The sequence below is a fragment of the Microtus oregoni genome, unplaced genomic scaffold (genome assembly GCF_018167655.1).
Source record: "Microtus oregoni isolate MIOR12 unplaced genomic scaffold, Mior012 000005F_ref0000423, whole genome shotgun sequence".
Classification (NCBI taxonomy): Eukaryota; Metazoa; Chordata; class Mammalia; order Rodentia; family Cricetidae; genus Microtus; species Microtus oregoni.
In genome coordinates this window covers 29756676-29775253 of record NW_024543064.1, presented here as the reverse complement: position 1 = coordinate 29775253, position 18578 = coordinate 29756676, and the positions used below count along the sequence as shown (strand labels likewise).

At 47.4% G+C, this 18578-nt stretch overlaps 1 long non-coding RNA gene and 1 pseudogene across 1 annotated transcript; both read left to right on the top strand.

Moving 5' to 3' along the window:
- The first annotated feature begins 6866 nt into the window (after positions 1-6866).
- On the top strand, positions 6867-9316 carry LOC121448735. Its single transcript, XR_005974386.1, has 3 exons — positions 6867-7085; positions 7735-7797; positions 8090-9316. It is a non-coding gene; the product is annotated as an uncharacterized LOC121448735 (long non-coding RNA).
- A 1599-nt stretch (positions 9317-10915) lies between these two features.
- Positions 10916-11236, top strand: LOC121447822 (annotated as a pseudogene).
- The last annotated feature ends 7342 nt before the right edge of the window (positions 11237-18578 follow it).

Below are 18578 nucleotides of genomic sequence, written 5' to 3'. Positions count from 1 at the left end.
TCAGTTCTCCACCAGCAAAATCCCCAGTAGCCTCTGTACAGAAAACCATACTCCCCAACATACACGGGGCAAGCTCAACAGGAGAAGAAACGGTAGGAAACTCCCAAATTCTGTTACTCATTCGGTCCAGAATCATATCACAGCAGGATGGCGGAGCGGAGGGAACAGGATGCAGCAGACAGCTTGGGGCAGGTGTGGCAGTTTTAAACTTCAAAGTTTTGTCCCTTTAAAGTCTTTCTGCCCATGAGAAATGACAAGCTATGCCTGCTCCTCATTGTTTAGTCTTGGCCTTTTGGAACAAGTGGGGATGGCAGTGGGGTGGCTAAATGTGGATCAAACAGACACTTTGAAAGTGGTCATTCTGTCCAGCAGTACAGTCTAAATCCATACTGAAGAAGAGCTGCTTTCTGAAAGGCCTCGGGTGAGACTAGGGCTCACATCAGTTTTCATAGCCATGCCAAAGCCTCTGCACGTGCCCTTCTGTTATGAGCCTGTACCACCGCCTACCATGCAATAGCAAGAGATCTGGCAGCAAGCGGGAACCTGTGATGGTTCCTTTCAGGTGCATAGTGTTCCTATAAGAGCTTTGTAATGACCCTATCTTTACCACAGATCAGGGCACTATCATGTCTTAGAACTGGAATTCGTACCGCCGCTGATCACAGTGATCCAGAGTGTGTGGGCCTTTGGTTGTTTAAGCACATCTCTCTTCCTTTTGCCTCCGTTCCAATCCCCACTGGGTCCCGTGGTCCTGGCAGCCCTGTTTATATGTTCTTAAAAAGCCTCAGGGTGTAAAAAAAAAAAAAAGGAAAGAAAGAAAAAAGAAAAAGGAACAAAAACTTCAAGGCTCAAACCTCTGCTCTCATTTTATTTTCTTCCTTCTTCCTTTCTTTCTTCCTATTTTTGTTTGGTTTTTTTTGTTGTTGTTTTGTTTTGTTTTGTTTTTTGTTTTTCAAGACAGGGTTTCTCTGTAGTTTTTTGGATCCTGTCCTGGAACTAGCTCTTGTAGACCAGGCTGGCCTTGAACTCACAGCTGCCTGCCTGCCTCTGCCTCCCAAGTGCTAGGATTAAAGGCATGCGCCACCACTGTCCAACTCTTTCTTCCTTTTAGTATTGGGGATTGAACCAAGGAGTCACACATGCTAGGATAGGAACTCTACCGCTGAGCTGTCCCAGAGCCCCTTTCCTTTAAACCGCATTTACTTATTTATTGCCTGGAGGGTGCACACACCACACTGCCAGCAAGTAGAGGTCAGAGGACAACTTGTGGGAGTTACTTGGCTCCTCTCCTGCAGGTTTCAGGAACTGAACTCAGGCTGACAGGCAGGGTAGCAAGTGCCTTTACCCACTGAGCCATCTCAACCTTCTTGGCCCTTTTTAACTTGTATGTCTCTGTGTGCACGCACACCCACAGGCATTTAGAGAAATATGTTTACGTCTTCCACCCTGTTTGCAGTGTCTTTTGTTGCTCACAGCTGCATAACCAGGTGTTGTCTCTTGAGTTTCAGAGGATTCTCCAGCTGCACTTTCCATCTTGCCATAGGAGTATCCGCTTATAGACTTGGGCTACTATGCCTAACTTTACACGGATGCTCGTCATTTGAACTCAGGTCTTAACCCTTGTGCAGCAAGCACTTCATTCACCGAGCCATCTCCCCACCCCACCCCCTATTTTCCCTTGTTATTTTGAGACTATCTACATAAGTTGCCAGGCTGTCTTTGAACTTGCTCCCGTAGCCCAGGCACACCTTGAACTTTCAGCCCTTCAGTTTCTACCTTTGCAGTAACCGGGATTACAGGCCTGGATTTTGCATTTAGTGCTGACAAGTCTCATGTTGGTCATTCTGTCTTCCCGGCCATGCAGTAACTAGTTGAGGATGCCTTCACTCTAGACACCATTTGTTGAGCCATCTGTCGGCCAGAGTCCCTCAGTTCAGAGTCTGAGGGACGGTAAACTTGTAGTTTTAAATCATTAAAGTAAGAGTAATAAAAAAAAAGCAAAAAATAAAATAAATAAATAAATAAAAAAGCTAGGTGGTGGTGGCGCTCACCTTTAATCTCAGCACTGCGGAGGCAGAGGCAGGTGGCTCTCTGTGTGTTCAAAGTCAGCCTGGGCTACAGAGCGAGTTCCAGGACAGGTTCCAAAGCTACAGAGAGATCCTGTCTCGAAAAACAAAACCAGCAGCCACAACAAAAAAAAGAGTAATAAAAATTACGACATAGAAGATAAAATAAATAAATAAATAGAATTTTTTTTTTAGATGATGACGTAGGGAAACAGGAGAGATAGGAGTAAAGTTGCTGTATTGCACAGCCCAGGGCCAGATGACTGGTTCGTTCCAAAGAGCTTGCAATGAGATGACCTTCAGCTTGTGGGGACCCAAAGAAGTTCCAGCCGGGCGCTGGTGGCGCACGCCTTTAATCCCAGCACTCGGGAGGCAGAGGCAGGCGGATCTCTGTGAGTTCGAGACCAGCCTGGTCTACAGAGCTAGTTCCGGGACAGGCTCCAAAGCCACAGAGAAACCCTGTCTTGAAAAAAAAAAGTTCCAAAAGCAAGTTCTCCAGGTAGCTGAGGAGGTAAGGGCTGTCAGCGCAGAGCAAACTACGTGTACCGTGAGGAAGTCTTCGGAATATATTGGGGCTGATGCACTGAGCCCACTCCAGGGGAGGATGCCTAGTGCTCACTTGCTAAAAGAGTTAATGAATGCAAGAACCATAATACTAAAAGTCACAATCAGCAACCTTTGTTGACTACTCATCTGAGGCCCAGCACCGAGCTAAGGGATTCATGTGCGTTTTCTCATTTTAATTCATAGCAATCCCAGGAGGTAGACTCTTTATTATCTTATCTCTACAGACAGGGAAACTGAGACTTGGAAAAGTTGAGCATCTTGTTGGTCCCAGAGCTACTGAACTACGGAGTCAAGATGCAAACCCAGGCCCCCTGACTCTAGAATCCTGTGCCTTTCTGTCAACACCAATGCCCTTGACTTTGGACAGTAGCCTCTGTGCAGACCAGAGATACACACCCACTCTCTGGTCAGGTCTTCTGGAGGTTTCTCAGCAACAGTGAGCCCCAGGGAGTATTGGCATTGATCAGACTCAACTCCACTGAGAGCTTCAAAAGAGAGAGAAAGCAGGGAGGGGATTGTGGGAGCCCAAGCATCTAGGAAATGACTCTGGGATTCTTGGAGTTCTACAAAAGAAAACAAAACAAACCAACAAACAAAAACAAATATAAAAAAAACAACTATTTGGTGAGTTTATCTTGAATCCTAGCTTTGGTGAGACTTCATTGTGCTTTTAAAAAGACTGTCTAGTTCTCAGCTCCTTCCTTCCCACATGGCCTGCTGCCTAAGCCCTTAGCACTCACCAGCCCTCTACCCCTCTGGCTTCAAGATTTTGTTATTGTTGTTGTTTGCTTGTTTGTTTTGTTTTTCAAGACAAGGTGTCTCTATATAATAGTTCTGGCTGTCCTGGAACTCTCATGCCTGTTTGTGGAAGGGGTCAGGGAACAGTGAGTTGTGGTGCTCTGTCAGGCAGTAAGCAGGTGTTGAAATATTCCCCATTTGTCACCAGTTCCCCAAAGTGGCACAAATGACTTCTGCCTAAGCTGTTGGCCAGGACTCAGTCACACAGCCACACCTAACTTCAAGGAATTCTGGAAAATAAAGATGTTTTTACTCCATGCCAGCCATTGGGGCAGCTACAAAATAAACTTCAGTGGCAAGTCCAGTAATGGCTCTTAAGGAACAGCAAGTAGTTGTAGTTTCAGAAAGGCTCCGGCCGAGCTGACACTGAAATTGAGATAAGAGTCCGAATTAACCAGGCAGAAAAGGGTGTTTAGACTACACAGGGCATTCAAGGATTTTGTTTTCTTTGAGACAACAGCGAGTAACCCAGGCCTTGAGTCAGGTCGGCAGCTGAGGATGACCTTGAACTGCCGCTCTACCTGCTTCTCACTCCAGAGTGCTAAGAGTCCAGGTGTGTACTGCCCAGGTGTGTACCGCCCAGGTGTGTACCACCCAGGTATATACCGCCCAGGTGTGTGCAGCCACGCTGCTTGTGCTTTGCTGTGGGTTGAACCCAGATCTCTGTGCACGCGAGTCACAGCCCCATTCACAGGGAGCCCTTCTGAAAGTGCTGGTGCTTGGGAGGTTGGGGGGATGTGCCCCGCATCCCACTCTTTCCCTCTCTGCCCTATCCCCTCTAGATAAAATCTTTCTCTAATCCTGGAACTAGGCTGGCACCTGGAAAGTCCCAATGGTCCCTGTCCCTGACCCCAGCAGTGCTGGGGTTAGAGAGACAGCGCTTTGTAAGGATTGCTGGGATCTGTGGGGGAGGCCCTCACATTTGAGCATGCATGCTTACCACTGGGCTATCTCCCCAGGCCCCAAGATCACACATTTTAGTCATCTTGAGAAGGGAGAAGTAGCCCCTGCCTGCTGGAGCAGAATTGTATTCCTGCAGAAAGCAGCCCATGTACATTTTGGACCTAAGAGTGTCCCTAGATTTCCCTGGCACAGGCTTGAGTTTCAAGAGATAACGATTTGTAATTAGACCAAGTGCCCTAGGCAAGGAAGCTCTGGAAAGCCAGAAGCTGGCCACACGCGCTGAACGAAGAACCCAGGAGTGGTCACTGGCAGGATGGCCATTGGCCCTAGCACCTCAGCTGCTGGTCAACAGCAGGGCAATTTGTGGGGTGCTGAGGCTACACAAACTGCCAGTTGGGGCCTCCTCCCCAGACATATCACAGGCCATCCAAAGGTTGTGTTTATTTCCCTGATGTGGCCACAGACATGAGGGCAGGGCAGCCAGCTGGGCACAGCAACTCTGGCTCTTAGGAGTGAACTCAGTCCCCACAGCTCTGTCTCTTCCAACCTTCTTTCTTCCTATAACAAGTGGACAATGACTTTGGCTCAGGTCACTCAGAGAGTTCAGCTGGACATCCCGAATATTTCAACACCTGCTTACTGCCTGACAGAGCGCCACAACTCACTGTTCCCTGACCCCTTCCACAAACAGGCATGCATAGCATACAGACTTAATACACATGGACACCCAGGCCCTTATCTGATTCCATGTCTTCATAGACATACTTGTTCTCACACATAAGTCTCATCTGCCACACACACAAGTCATCTGCCACACACCTGTGACATAAAGGCAGAGCCCTCCCCCTAACATATCACATATAGACCCTATAGACTCCATATCCCAGCACATGCATTGCAGACATAGACACACTAAACATGCAATATTCTAACATGTCCATGCTCTCTCTATATATTTCATGTTATATGTATGTATACCACACATGTACCTATAGCTAGCTACTCATTCACCCACACATCTCCAGGCCTCTACCAACACTGATCCCTATGTTTTCGAAGCAAAGTTCCCAAGCTCCTTTTTTTTTTTTTTCTTTCCAAGACGGACTTTCTTCGTGTACTCCTGGCTGTCCTGGAGCTCACTCTGTAGACCAGGCTGGCCTCAAACTCACAGAGATCTGCCTGTCTCTTTCTCTTCAGTGCTGGGATAAAAAACTTGTGCCGCCATAGCCTGACGTTTTTCTTTTGGTTGTTGTTTTTGAGACAAGATCTTTTTGTATAACATGTAGCCCTGACTATTCTGGAACTCACCATGTAGACCAGGCTGGCCTCGAACTCACAGAGATCCTCCTGAGTGCTGGGATTAAAGGCATGTGCCACCACTCCTGGTGCCAAGTTCTCATGTCCATAGGAATCTTTGCCCTTTGAGCTGGAAGGAGACAGAGACTCAGAGAGGAAGTTGGAGAAGAGTTGACAATGTCTCCATTACTCCAACCCAAACATATCTACATGGCCCATAGGAAAGAAGGAAGACTGGCCTTTCCCCTACTACCCTATGAACCATTGTGTGTTCCTGACGTCAGGGACATGGAGTTCTGGCAGGAGATCCAGCATGATGCCTGGGCTCTGTATCTACTCTACAAGATACCCTGGAGACTACAGTCCCAGTCAGCAGCCTGGAAGCCAACCTGTGCCTGGCCCACCAATGCCACGGGGGCAGAAGAAGCCCTTGTGCAATAGCAGTTGACCCAGGGGACCAGAGGACAGGGCAAAAGGCTTCATAGTCCTCACGTTGCAGGCACTGAACCTGGACAGTCACAGCTTGGTTTCCTGTCATTCCCACATTGGATCTCCTTTTCATCTTATTCTCTTCAGGCATGGAGGATAGAACCAGGGCCTGAGTGCATCATCAGCATCAGGCCTTTGCTTCTCTGTATCCACCCAGACACGGAGCCAGGGAGATTAAACCTCATAGCCAGTAAACGGTAGTTCCTTCTTCTTCCTTTTTTTGTTCTTTAGTCAGGGTCTCACTATGTAGCCTTGGTTGGCCTGGAACTCACTATTGGCAAGGCTGGCTTTGAACTCACAGAGATCCACTTGCTTCTGTCTGTTTAGTGCTGTGGTTAAAGGCACCACCCAGCCTGGCAATGGTAGTCTCTGACATTGAACTTGGACTGTTGGTTCCCACGGCACTCAGAGTATCCTGAGGGCTAGAATGCTGGCTGAGGCTAGGTGGTCCCAGGCCGGGTAATGACTGCAGGCTACGGGAAGCTGTTTTAGGCTTCTCATTTCCCATCCTCCCTGACTAGGAATACCGAGACAAGGGCCTTCTCCTAAGGGAAGTAAAATTGGGGATCAGGAGAGTGGGGAGACGCTTGGCTGTGCTAAGCTCTTAACAGACTGGGATATTGAGTCAACGCTGGCAGCAGGCCAAGACTAGAGCCACAGTTTGAGGCAGGTCAGGGCTAGAATCAGAGTTGGAACTAAATCAAGAACCAGGCCCAAAGCTACTGCCACTGGCTGGAAGAGACGCAAGCCAGGACAAGGGCTGAACCAGACCTGGGAGGGAGGAGATGGAGACCCAGAGAAAGGTGGTCTGATCACGTGTTGGCGAAACCGTCAGGCGCAGTGCTGCGAACAGAGGGAGGAATGCGGGTGCTCACCTGTCTACAGAGGTGACGGGTTTATCATGGCAAAGGACCCTGCATGGAGCTACGCCTGAATTGTGGTCCAAATGTCAGTTGGCAGAGTTGGGTAAGAGAGATCAAAGTGGGAAGAAACCGTGGAAGGTGGAATCGGTGGTCGGAGCCAAGATCCTAAAGCAAGAAAGCCCAGAACAGGGTCTGTTCTGAAAGGGTAGGCAATCTTTCCACCTGGCTAATGTGCGCAGCTGGGCTCAGGACAGTGGCGTTAGCTCTGATGATAAGAACTCGCAGACTCTGGTGACTTGGTGAGGAATGTGAACTTTATTCAGAGGGCAAGGGGATATCACTGGCAGACGTCAAGGGTGGTGATGTGGTCGGAATCGTGTTGTAGAAGAGCCCTCTGGCTGCTGATACAAACAAGGAACTGACAGTGGGGAGACCAGAGAGGCAGCCAACGACACAGTCAGGCCAGGAGTCCCAGATGGAGAGTCACTCATACGTAATGGGAAAGAGGGCAGATGCTGGGTCTGTAGAGAGTCAGGATCTACAGGCTGTGGCGATCCTCTGGAGGTGGGTGTGAAGGAGAGGTGGACCTAGCCAGACACCAAGTAGGCTGGAAGGCTGGAAGCCCATTGCAGAATGGGGCCACATCGGGAGAAACTAGAGGGCAAGCTTGTCCTTCCAGCTCTGCCTTTCACTAGCTGTGTGTCCTTGGACTGTGACTTCTGCTCCCTGAGCCTCAGTTTCCTCTTTTACAGAACGGGAAAAGTTCTATTGCCTCCAGAGGAAATGCACGAGGGCTAGACAAGACATTTCTGAAGGTGAGCCATGAGGGTGAGCTGTGAGGGTGAGCCATGAGGGTGAGCGAGCCATGAGGATGAGCAAGCCGTGAGGGTGAGCCGTGCATAGCCAGTTATTGCATCTGGTCTCCGGCTCCCAAGCAAGATGCCTGCTGACTGACCTCAGCCATGTTCCCGAGAGCTCCGGGAAGTGAGGCACGAACAGTCTGAGGAGCTGGCATGGCAGCCCTATCACTTCTGGCTGAGAAGAATGTCCTGGAATCCTATTTGCTCACACTCCAGCCAGGTGGGTCCTTCCCACTCTTCCCAGCAGGGTCCCTCAGCCCGTCAAGTGGCCCTGGATGGCTGGAAGAGCACTCAGAGGTCATGAACTTGCCTGGAACCTTGCCCCACCTCATCCTTTGTCTGACCACAGCAGGACCCAATCAAAGTCCCCTTGGCCTACTCCACAGTCCACCTCTGCAGTGAGATACCGGGAGCAGCCCATTTCTGCAGGATGGAGATATTTCCGATGCCTCTCCTCCTTTGACATCTTCCCAATTCTCTTCAATATACTTTCTTAACTACAAATGGATTCTCATGGCTGGTCCTACCTGACTCTACACACAATCCTGGGGCTGGTGGTAGCCCTCACTCTGTAGACCAGACTGGCCTCAAACTCACAGAGATCCCCCTGCCTCTGCCTGGGCCTACCTCTGTGCTGGGATTAAAGGTATGGGCCACCACAACCTGGCCCAACAATGACTCTTAAACCCAGCTCCCTCTCCTGGCCACTGGAGGTCTATTGGCACATCACTTTCTGTGTTACTGACCCAGATTCTCTGCCCCTCTGACTCTCTCAGGCTACAAGGTAGACCCTTCTCTAGACCCTCAAAACAGTGAATGCGACAACCTCTTGCCCATTCTCCCAAACCAGAGACACAAACATCAGTCTCGCCTCTTCCCAGCTCCGTGTTCTGTCAGTCCTATTTTTTAAGCAGTTGTCTGTCAGCTGTCCTCTCCACTCTCCCCATGTGAGATGGCTACATCTCCCCTGTTACAGACTCCTGGCCTCAGGGCCAGTTGTGCCAACTCGGATCTTTTCCTTGGTTTGGGGACTCCCATGGGTACACACGCTGCCCCACTATGACATATTTTAAAATTCTTTTATTACAAGATTGTCCCAGAAAGCCATTTTTGAGAAAGGTCAACCATTCAAGGATCCCAACCAAAAAACAAAACAAAACGAAACAAACAAACAAACCAGTGTTTCAAAATAAATTTATCTTTCAGATCCTTGCAACAGGGAATTGCCCAAGAGGTTTTCTTTAAACTTATATGACAATTAACATCATTTTGCAAGAGGACACTCGAAAATACAATATGAGAGAGAGAGAGAGAGCTGCCTCTAGGATAACCCAACAGCTTATAAAACACAGCCTTCCACATTTGTCCATTTTTTTTTCAAAAGACCCAAAACTCTGAGTTGAAATTTCACAACTTTTAAATGTTGCATATCAATTTGAAAGGTTTTTTAAAAGCATTGTGCAGCTTTAGGCTCTCCCACCAATGATCTTCTGTCATAATAAAAATAAAAATTAGTGTTGAAGATCCTTCCCTTGCCTGCTGGCGGCAGCGGATGTGCTGTGCACCGGATTCACCGATTCCAGCACTCTCTAGAGCAATGGAGCTCCCTCCACACTTTCCCTCCAAGGCAGAGAAATGTCTTGGAGCAGCTCAGAGTTTATTTGTCAGTTGCACGCTAGGTTGGTAGAGAAGCCATGATTCCAGTCTACTCCGCGGAGACCACCTCCAATTTCGAAGAACCAAAGGCTTATGGGATTATGGGCTGTTTTGCGTTTACTAGTGCCTCTGTTCAGTGATTGACGGGTGGAAGAATAAGCGAACTCCTTGGGGAGTGAAAGAGTAGCAATCCTCTTCTGGTTCGGTCTTTTTCTGCTTGAGAACCCTGAGCAGGGAACTCCCGCCAAGAATGTGCTTAGGGGGTCCTGGTGGCTCAGCGGGGAGCGGGCCTCGCACAATGCAGGTGCTGGCTGCTCCCTCCCTTCCGTTACTTTGAGGCTCAGGACTGTCCCAGCTGCTGCTTCCTGCAGAGCAGCCTTGGGCCTGCCACATCCGGCTGCCTGCATCCCAGCCCCAGAGACCCAGGCAAAGGTGGAGGACATGGCCATAGGGAAGAGGTGCCCCTTATCAGGCATGGAGCACGTGGCAGTGTCTTGGCTCAGAGAGCTCATGTCCAGACGAGGGTACATTTTCCCGGCTGTGTGACACTCTAACATACTCACTGCTGAACGTGTTAATTCCTTGTCTTTTGCTCTACCACTTCCCTACTTCCTTCCTTGACACACAATGTCAGGGTAGTGAGGTGTGTCCCTTTAACTTAGCACCTTTTACATCACGGGGCACCTTGTTGGGTATGGAAACAGCCGGCTGAGAGCTTTGCTTGGATGAACTCATTGTGTCTAAGTGGAAGTCAGACCTGATGATACACAAGGATTTACCTGGGTTGGGGAGTGACTCAACAGGAAAGGGTGCCTGTCTCCAAGTCTGTTGATTAAGTTCAATCCAAGGATCCCACGTGTCAGGGGACTCCCACAAGTCACACACAGACAGACACACACACTCACAGACACACACACAGACTCACACACACACACAGACTCACACACACACAGACTCACACACACAGACTCACACACACAGACTCACACACACACAGACTTACACACACACACAGACTCACACACACACAGACTCACACACACACAGACTCACACACACACAGACTCACACACACACACAGACTCACACACACACAGACTCACACACACAGACTTACACACAGAGACTCATACACACACAGACTCACACAACACAGACTCACACACACACAGACTCACACACACAGACACACACACACAGACTCACACACACACAGACTCACACACACACACAGACTCACACACACACACAGACTCACACACACACAGACTCACATACACACACAGACACGCGCACACAGACACATACACACACACACACTCGTGATTTTTTTTTTTTAAAGAAGTGTTCAGAGAGCAGGACATCAATCTCTGGGTCACAATGATTATGGCGTTGATCACCACCCAGGAGCAAATAAAAAACGGATGATGTTGAGAAAGGCAAGAGGATTTTTGCTCAGAAGTGTGCCCAGGGCCACATGGTGGACGAAGGAGGCAAGCATAAGACTGGACCAAACCTCCATGTTCTGTTTGGGAGGAAGACAGGTCAGGCAGCTGGATTCTCGCACACAGATGCCAACAAGAACAAAGGCATCACCTAGCGAGAGGATACCTGATGGAGTGTTTGGAGAATCCCAAAAGGTACATCCCTGGAACAGGAATGAATGATCTCTGGACTTAAAAAGAAGGGAGAGAGGGCAGACCTAACAGTTTATCTTAAAAAGGCTATTAAGGAGTAATTTATGTCTCATGATTTTTTAATGTGTACCATAATTTAATTCAGACACCAAAATTCAGATCACGAATGGCTAGGAGTGTTTCTGTCACCGTCTCAGAAACGAGAAGACTGGTCTGTGTTTCAGTGTGTACTCCCTGGTCTGTAGCAGGCAATGTCTAAATGTCAGGAAGCAGATGTCTATTCTTGACTCGATGCTATTTTAATTAGAATTCCCTAAGTCAAAGGATGCTGCCTTTTACTATTGAAAGGCACTTACAAAAAAAGAGTGAAAGAAAGAAAGAAAGAAGTATTCACCTTGTTTTTCCAAGTGGCAAAAGACCAGATCTGTTGGTTAAAGTACCTTTCTCTGGTCATACTGCTAACAGGTGCCACAGCTTAACTCTACCACTTCACCGTCTCCTTGTATGCTGTGTGGGGTTTTCTGTTTGTTTGTTTGGTTGGTTGGTTGGTTTGATTTGGTTTGGTTTTTAGTTTTTCAAGACAGGATCTCTGTGTGTAGCCCTGACTATCCTGGAACTCACTCCGTAGGCTGGCCTCAAACTCAGAGATCTGCCTGCCTCTTCTTCCCTGGGATTAAAGGCATGCTCCCAGCACTGCTGTGTTCTGAGGCCATCTTGGAGGCATAGATGAAGGTGGAAGCCAACCCTGGTCCTCAGGAAGCTCCCCTTCTGATGGGAAAGCATGTTCCATCCCAGGAGATGGCTGCGAGACAAGCAGAAAGGCAGGGCTGAACCGGAACAGGTCTCTGGAGCAGGCGGCAGACCCTGAGCCTGAGGCTAGCACCTTCAAGCCATGCTTGGACAATAATAGCACAACTGTGACTCATTCAAGGGGCTCCCAACAGCCTGGCCTGATGAAATGGACCAATCCCTTCCCAGGGATATCTGTGAGTGTGTCTCTGCAGACCTAGAAAAGCCCAGCCCCTCAGGACAGTGGCTGGTGTGAGAAAGACTTAAGCAGGCATTTAGATCAACTTATGGAGGAGGGGAATCAGAAATGGGAAACCCTGGTTTGTAGCTTGTGTGAGTTTGCATGCAGTAAATAGTCTTCCATGGCCAGTTTCAAGTTACCAGTTTTGAAGACAGACAGTAGCATACTACTCTGTAAGACTCCATGCAAAACAGAGAGGTGGTACCAGTTAAATAGAATAAAAATTAAAAATTTATGTTTAGAGTCATTATATTATTTATTTTGAGACAGGGTGTCAAGTGGTTTAGGCTGGTCTTGAACTCACTTCATGCCAAGAAGGACCCTGAACTTTACCTCCCAGATGCTGAGATTACAGGCGTGTGCTACCGTGCCCGCTGCAGTCATTTTTAATAGAGTTGATTTAAGTATAAGTTTGAATGGCTTAATTTTTAATGACTGTATTTAACAACCAGCTCCCATGAGCTCAGAAAATGCAACAAGTGGTTCTAGTCAAGCTGATACAAGCCAGCTCCCACACAGCACTGGGCTTGTATCATCACTCAGCTAGGCAGCTGTGGTCTCTCTGGCTTTATCAGCCTCCTGCTGGCTGGATTTCGCCGTCTCTCTAGCCTGGGTTTCCCTCTAGTGGACAGAGGAGTAATTTTCAAGTAATTCTGCACCTGTGCAGGGGAGTGCAGCAACCCAGAGCAAAGTCATGACTCATCGGCAAGAGTTTCTTTCTTTAAAAAAAAAAAATGTTTAAATTTATGTGCCTTTGTCTGAATTTATGTGCATAAGAAAGTTCCTTCAAGCTGGGCAGTGGTGGTGCATGCCTTTAATCCCAGCACTTGGGAGGAAGAGACAGGTGGATCTCAGTGAGTTCAAGACCAGCTTGGTCTACAAAGTGAGTTCCAGGACAGCCAGGCCTGTTAACACAGAGAAACCTTGTCTCGAAAAACCGATAGATCGATAGATCGATAGATCGATAGATCGATAGATAGATAGATAGATAGGTAGATTTCTTTAAGAAAGACCATAGTGCCACAGGGGTGGCACACACCTTTTATCCCAGCACTTTGGAGGCAGAGGCAGACAGATCTCTCAAATTGAGGCCAGTCTGGTCTACAGATGGAGTTCCAGGACAGCTAGGGCTACCTACACAGAGAAACCCTATCTCAAAAAACAAAAATCAAGCAAACAAAAAAAGGACAATAGTTTTTCAGTTGTCCTGAGGCACTACACACCTGATATTCCATCCCTGTGGAAGGAATTATCTCCAGAATTTCTGAAACCGTACCCCTCAACTGGAGAAATAGCTCAATGCATAAAGCTTCTGCTATCCACTTGTGAAGACAGGAATTCAGATCCCTCGAACCCACACAGAGCCAAAGACATCGTATGTTTCTGTATTCCCAGAATGCCAGTGATGAGAAGGGTGCTAAAAAAACAAGAGAAGCCCAGAAGGCCAAAGGGCAGCTAGTCTGAGCTAAATACCGTGATGTGCAACCCTCACAAAGAAGGTGGAAGGGGACTGCCACTCAAGGTCCTCTCTGGCCTCTATACAAATGCCATGCCATGTAATCTAGTACCCTGTGTTGCAGTTCAGGATGGCTACACCAGCCCTTCAGGCTTGAGGGCCAGCCCTCTCATTCTGCTTGTCTCTCTAAGAACGCAAACTGGAAGGGCCACTTTGGGAAGCAAGGCTGGATGGCCACACCGTGGGGAAAGGAGCCAATCAGATACCGAGCTGAGCTCAGACCACCCCTTCCCTCACTGAGCTTGGAATCTCTGTAGTGATCTTCCCAACGTGGAAATCCACCTGGCTTCTTCTGTCCCCAAACCCGTGACTGTCCCTCATTCTCCTTTTCAACTTTTCTGCCAAGGAGTCAAGCCTTACTGGGAAATCGGCAGATCATTTGCCTCAATTCTCGCTCCCCCTCCCGAAAAAAAAAGAGCAGAAAACTGACCCTTTGGAAGTTGTCTGCTCCAGGCAAGACAGCAGGCTAAGCAGACTGAGCTTTAATTCTGCATGGCAGCACAGCTGGGGGGCACCATCTTACAGACGGGGAAACTGAGGATAGGTACAAGCTAGCCTAGTTTGACACGGCTTCCAAATGGAGACATCCTCTGCGCAACTTGCTTCTCTATAGGAAAGCTCTTGTTGTCCCGCTGGGCCTGCCTGTTTCCTCGGGTTGTCTGCAGAGCTAAGCACAGAATCCCCAGAACCCTTTCCCACTGCGGCTTAGGGCAAGGCCACATTCCTTAGAGGGTTCTAAGGGAAGGGGTGCTTTGCAGGGAAACCCAAGCAGAGATAACAGAGCCACTAATATGGAGTGGAAAATTAGCCCTTAATCTGGTTAAATGCTCCAAATGTTCCTTTCTTGTTCTCTTCTACCTTTCCCTTTATTTCTGTTGGGAGACGCGCGCGCATGTGTGTGTGTGTGTGTGTGTGTGTGTGTGTGTGTGTGTGTTGTTTTGGTTTGCAGTGCTAGGCCTCAGACTAAAGCCTTACCCATTCTACATCCCCAGCTCCTGGAATCTTCAATATCTTTGAGGCTCAGATTGAATTTTCCTCCTCCAGAAAGCCCTTCACACTCCCTGACCCAGTCTGCAGAATGAGAGGAAAAACCGCACTGTGAAAGGAAGAGCGGGTTTCTGGCTGAGTGTGAGGGTTGAGCACACACTATTTATCCCCACTCACTCCTGCAGTTCACCCGTGCCACAAACAGTTTGGGGAAAAGATGTTTAAACTCACAAGGACAAGATGAAAGTAAAACTTTAAAAAGTTAGACACATGCCTATTATCATATATGAAATAACTCATGCTGGGTGTCGTGTCTCATGCCTGGAATCCCAGCACCCCAGAGGCTGAGGCAGGAGGATGGAAAGATTCAAGCCAACCTGTGCTACATAGCAAGACCTTCTCAAACAAAGAGAAGATAGAGGAAGAGAGGGAAAGAAAATTCACATGGATCTAAATATAGGGGCGGGAGAGATGGCCCTGTGTTCAAGAGCTCTTGTTCACAAGCAAAGGACTGGCAGTCAGGGGCCATCCAGGAGCCAAGTGCAGTCTCACACAGACCTATAACTCCGCACTGAGAGGGGCAGATGCAAGATGATTTCCGGGGCTTGTTGACTGGCTGCCATGCTATCAAAAACACAAGTTCCAATTTCAGTGAGAGACTGTTCCTCAAAGGAAAGGAGGGATGACAGAGGAGGACACCCCATGCCTTCCTCTGGCCTCTGTGCACACCTTTCACACATGTGCATACCACACACACATAGGCACCACACACATGCATGCACCACACACACATAGGCACCACACACATGCATGCACCACACACACATAGGCACCACACACATAGGCACCACACACATGCATGCACCACACACATGCATGCACCACACACACATAGGCACCACACACATGCACGCACCACACACACATAGGCACCACACACATGCATGCACCACACACACATAGGCACCACACGCATGCATGCACCACACACACATAGGCACCACACACATGCATGCACCACACACATGCATGCACCACACACACATAGGCACCACACACACATAGGCACCACACACACACAGGCACCACACACATGCATGCACCACACACACATAGGCACCACACACATAGGCACCACACACATAGGCACCACACACATGCATGCACCACACACACATAGGCACCACACACACATAGGCACCACACACACACAGGCACCACACACACATAAGCACCACACACATGCATGCACCACACACACATAGGCACCACACACATGCATGCACCACACACACATAGGCACCACACACACATAGGCACCACACACACATAGGCACTACACACACATAGGCACCACACACATATAGGCACCACCCACGCATGCACCACACACATAAATGCACCACACACACACATAGGCACCACACACACACATACATGCACCACAGGTACATATGCACCACACACACATAGGCACCACACACACACATGAATGCACACAAAGATCTAAATCTAAATAAAAGAACTAGAACTCTTTAAAGACCATAGGGATGAATCTATAAGGCCTCAGATTTTGCAATTGATTCTTAAATATGACATCAATATTTCTTAAGTAACAACAGCAAAAAAAGCAAATTAGATTTTATTAAAATTAAAAACTCAGACAGGCATGATGGCTCACACTTGTAATCCCAGCACTCTGAAAGTTGAAGAAGAAAGATTTTGACTAGTCTGGATTACACAGGCAACAAATCAGAAAAACTTCACACCCATATAATTCTTATAATTATATAAAATTATAAACAAAGCAGGGTGCAGTGGAGGTTCCTGTAATCCTGAAACTTGGGAGGTGGAGGCAGGAGAATAAGGAGTTCAAAGCCAGTCTTAGCCAGGACCCTGTGTCAAAGTGAAAATAAATTTAAGAGAAAGAAGAGAGAGGGAAACCTAGCAGGTCGTCTATTGTCACACAAGCCTGAAAGTCTGAATTCATCCGTTAACCCATGAAGGTGAAAGGAGAGAACCAACCCTGACCTCCACATGTATGCTCCAGGACGCGTGTCCACCCACTACCACTGCCTCACTATTACATAAAGGGAAAGGAGCCGGAGAGATGACTCAGCAACTAAGAGCACTAGCTGTTCTTCCAGGAAGCAGGAGTTCAATTCCCAAGCCCCCCATGGTGGCTCACAACCATCTGTAACTCCAGTTCCAGGGGATCTGATGCTCTCTTTTGGCCTCTAAGGGCACCAGCCACACAGAGAACCCACAGAGAGACATGCAGGTCAAACACCCATAAACATAAAATAAAATAATAAAAAATAAAACTTAAAAATAAATAAAAATTGATACCATGAAGCCAATTTTTCATAATTAAAAAAACTTTTATGAATCCAAGGCACTATCAAGAACGTGGGAAGAAAAGGGGCTGGGCAGGTGGCTCAGCGTAAGGAGCAATCACTGTTCTTTTTTTTTTTTTTTTTAAAGATTTATTTATTATATATACAACTTTCTGCCTCCATTTATACCCACACACCAGAGGAGGGCACCAGATCTCCTTACAGATGGTTTGGAGCCACCATGTGGTTGCTGGGGATTGAACTCAGGACCTTTGGAAGAGCAGCCAGTGCTCTTAACCACTGAACCATCTCTCCAGCCCCGCAATCACTGTTCTTAAAAAGGACCCAGGTTCAATCCCCAGCACCTACATAGTAGCTGGCAACCATCTATAACTCCAGTACTAGGGGATCGACCCTCTTCTGACTTCTCTTACAGTGCCAAGTATATATGTGGTGCACACACATACACACAAGCAAATACTCATACACATAAAATAAAATCAAGAAATCTAATTTTTTTAAATAAAAATTGAAAAACAAGACAGAAAGACTCATTATGCATTTGAGGAAGGCCTCCAACAAAACAAAACAAAACAACAACAACAAAAAAAAAACACACACACATAGCATAGCAAACAATGAAGAATTCAAAGGGAATAGAAAAAACAGATGGAAAGGGAAATTTTTCAAGCTTTGTAATTATTGGGAGAACAGGGAGCTACAAAAGAGAACATTGAGGGAAGTGTAGCATCATGTTCCACACCTGCGGTTCCAGCACGCAGGGGACTAACCTGGGCTCTACTATTATAAAGTCAAACCCTGTCTGAAAAACACAACAAAATAAAACGAAAGCAGAAAAGAAGAAGTGGGGAGAGAAGAGAAAGAGAGGGAATATTTAGGAAATGAAGAAAAACATTTAAGAAATACAAAACTATAATGGTAAATTAGTAACCCCACAAAAATCCTGAGCTTCATTGTTCATAGTTTGAATCGGGGGAGGAGGTCATGATCTGGTAAGGTATGATCACAGAGCCATTATCCAAATGACTGAACTCAACTCTAGCCCTGTATCACCTGTCCCAGAGATCAGACTGATACCAAATGACTCAAAGCACCAATTTTTAATCACATGGTTGATCTCTCTGGCATGAGTCATCTTAACTTTGTAAGGGTCTACCACTAATCACCTTATTAGTACAAACTATCTGGGGGCCACCATGAATAACGAACACACTCTGATACTTGGGGAATTCCAAGACTCACTTCCTGCCTCGCAAGGACAAAGCCTAGTCAAATTCTTTATTACAGTAGACCCACACAAGAGCACATTGTTGAATTCAGAATGCCAGAGTACAACCTCAAAGTGTTCATTAAAAAAAACAGGTGACATACAAAGGCTTGTAGAACAAATGATGTCTCAGCACACCACTGGGTGCCAGGAAACAAGGAAACAACACCTTTACGATTCTCAGGGGAAATCTAAAATTTTATACCAGGCCAAACTATCCACCAAAATTGAGGTTATGATAAACAGTGTTTCAGAAAGGCTGCATCTCAGAATCTTATTTCCAAGT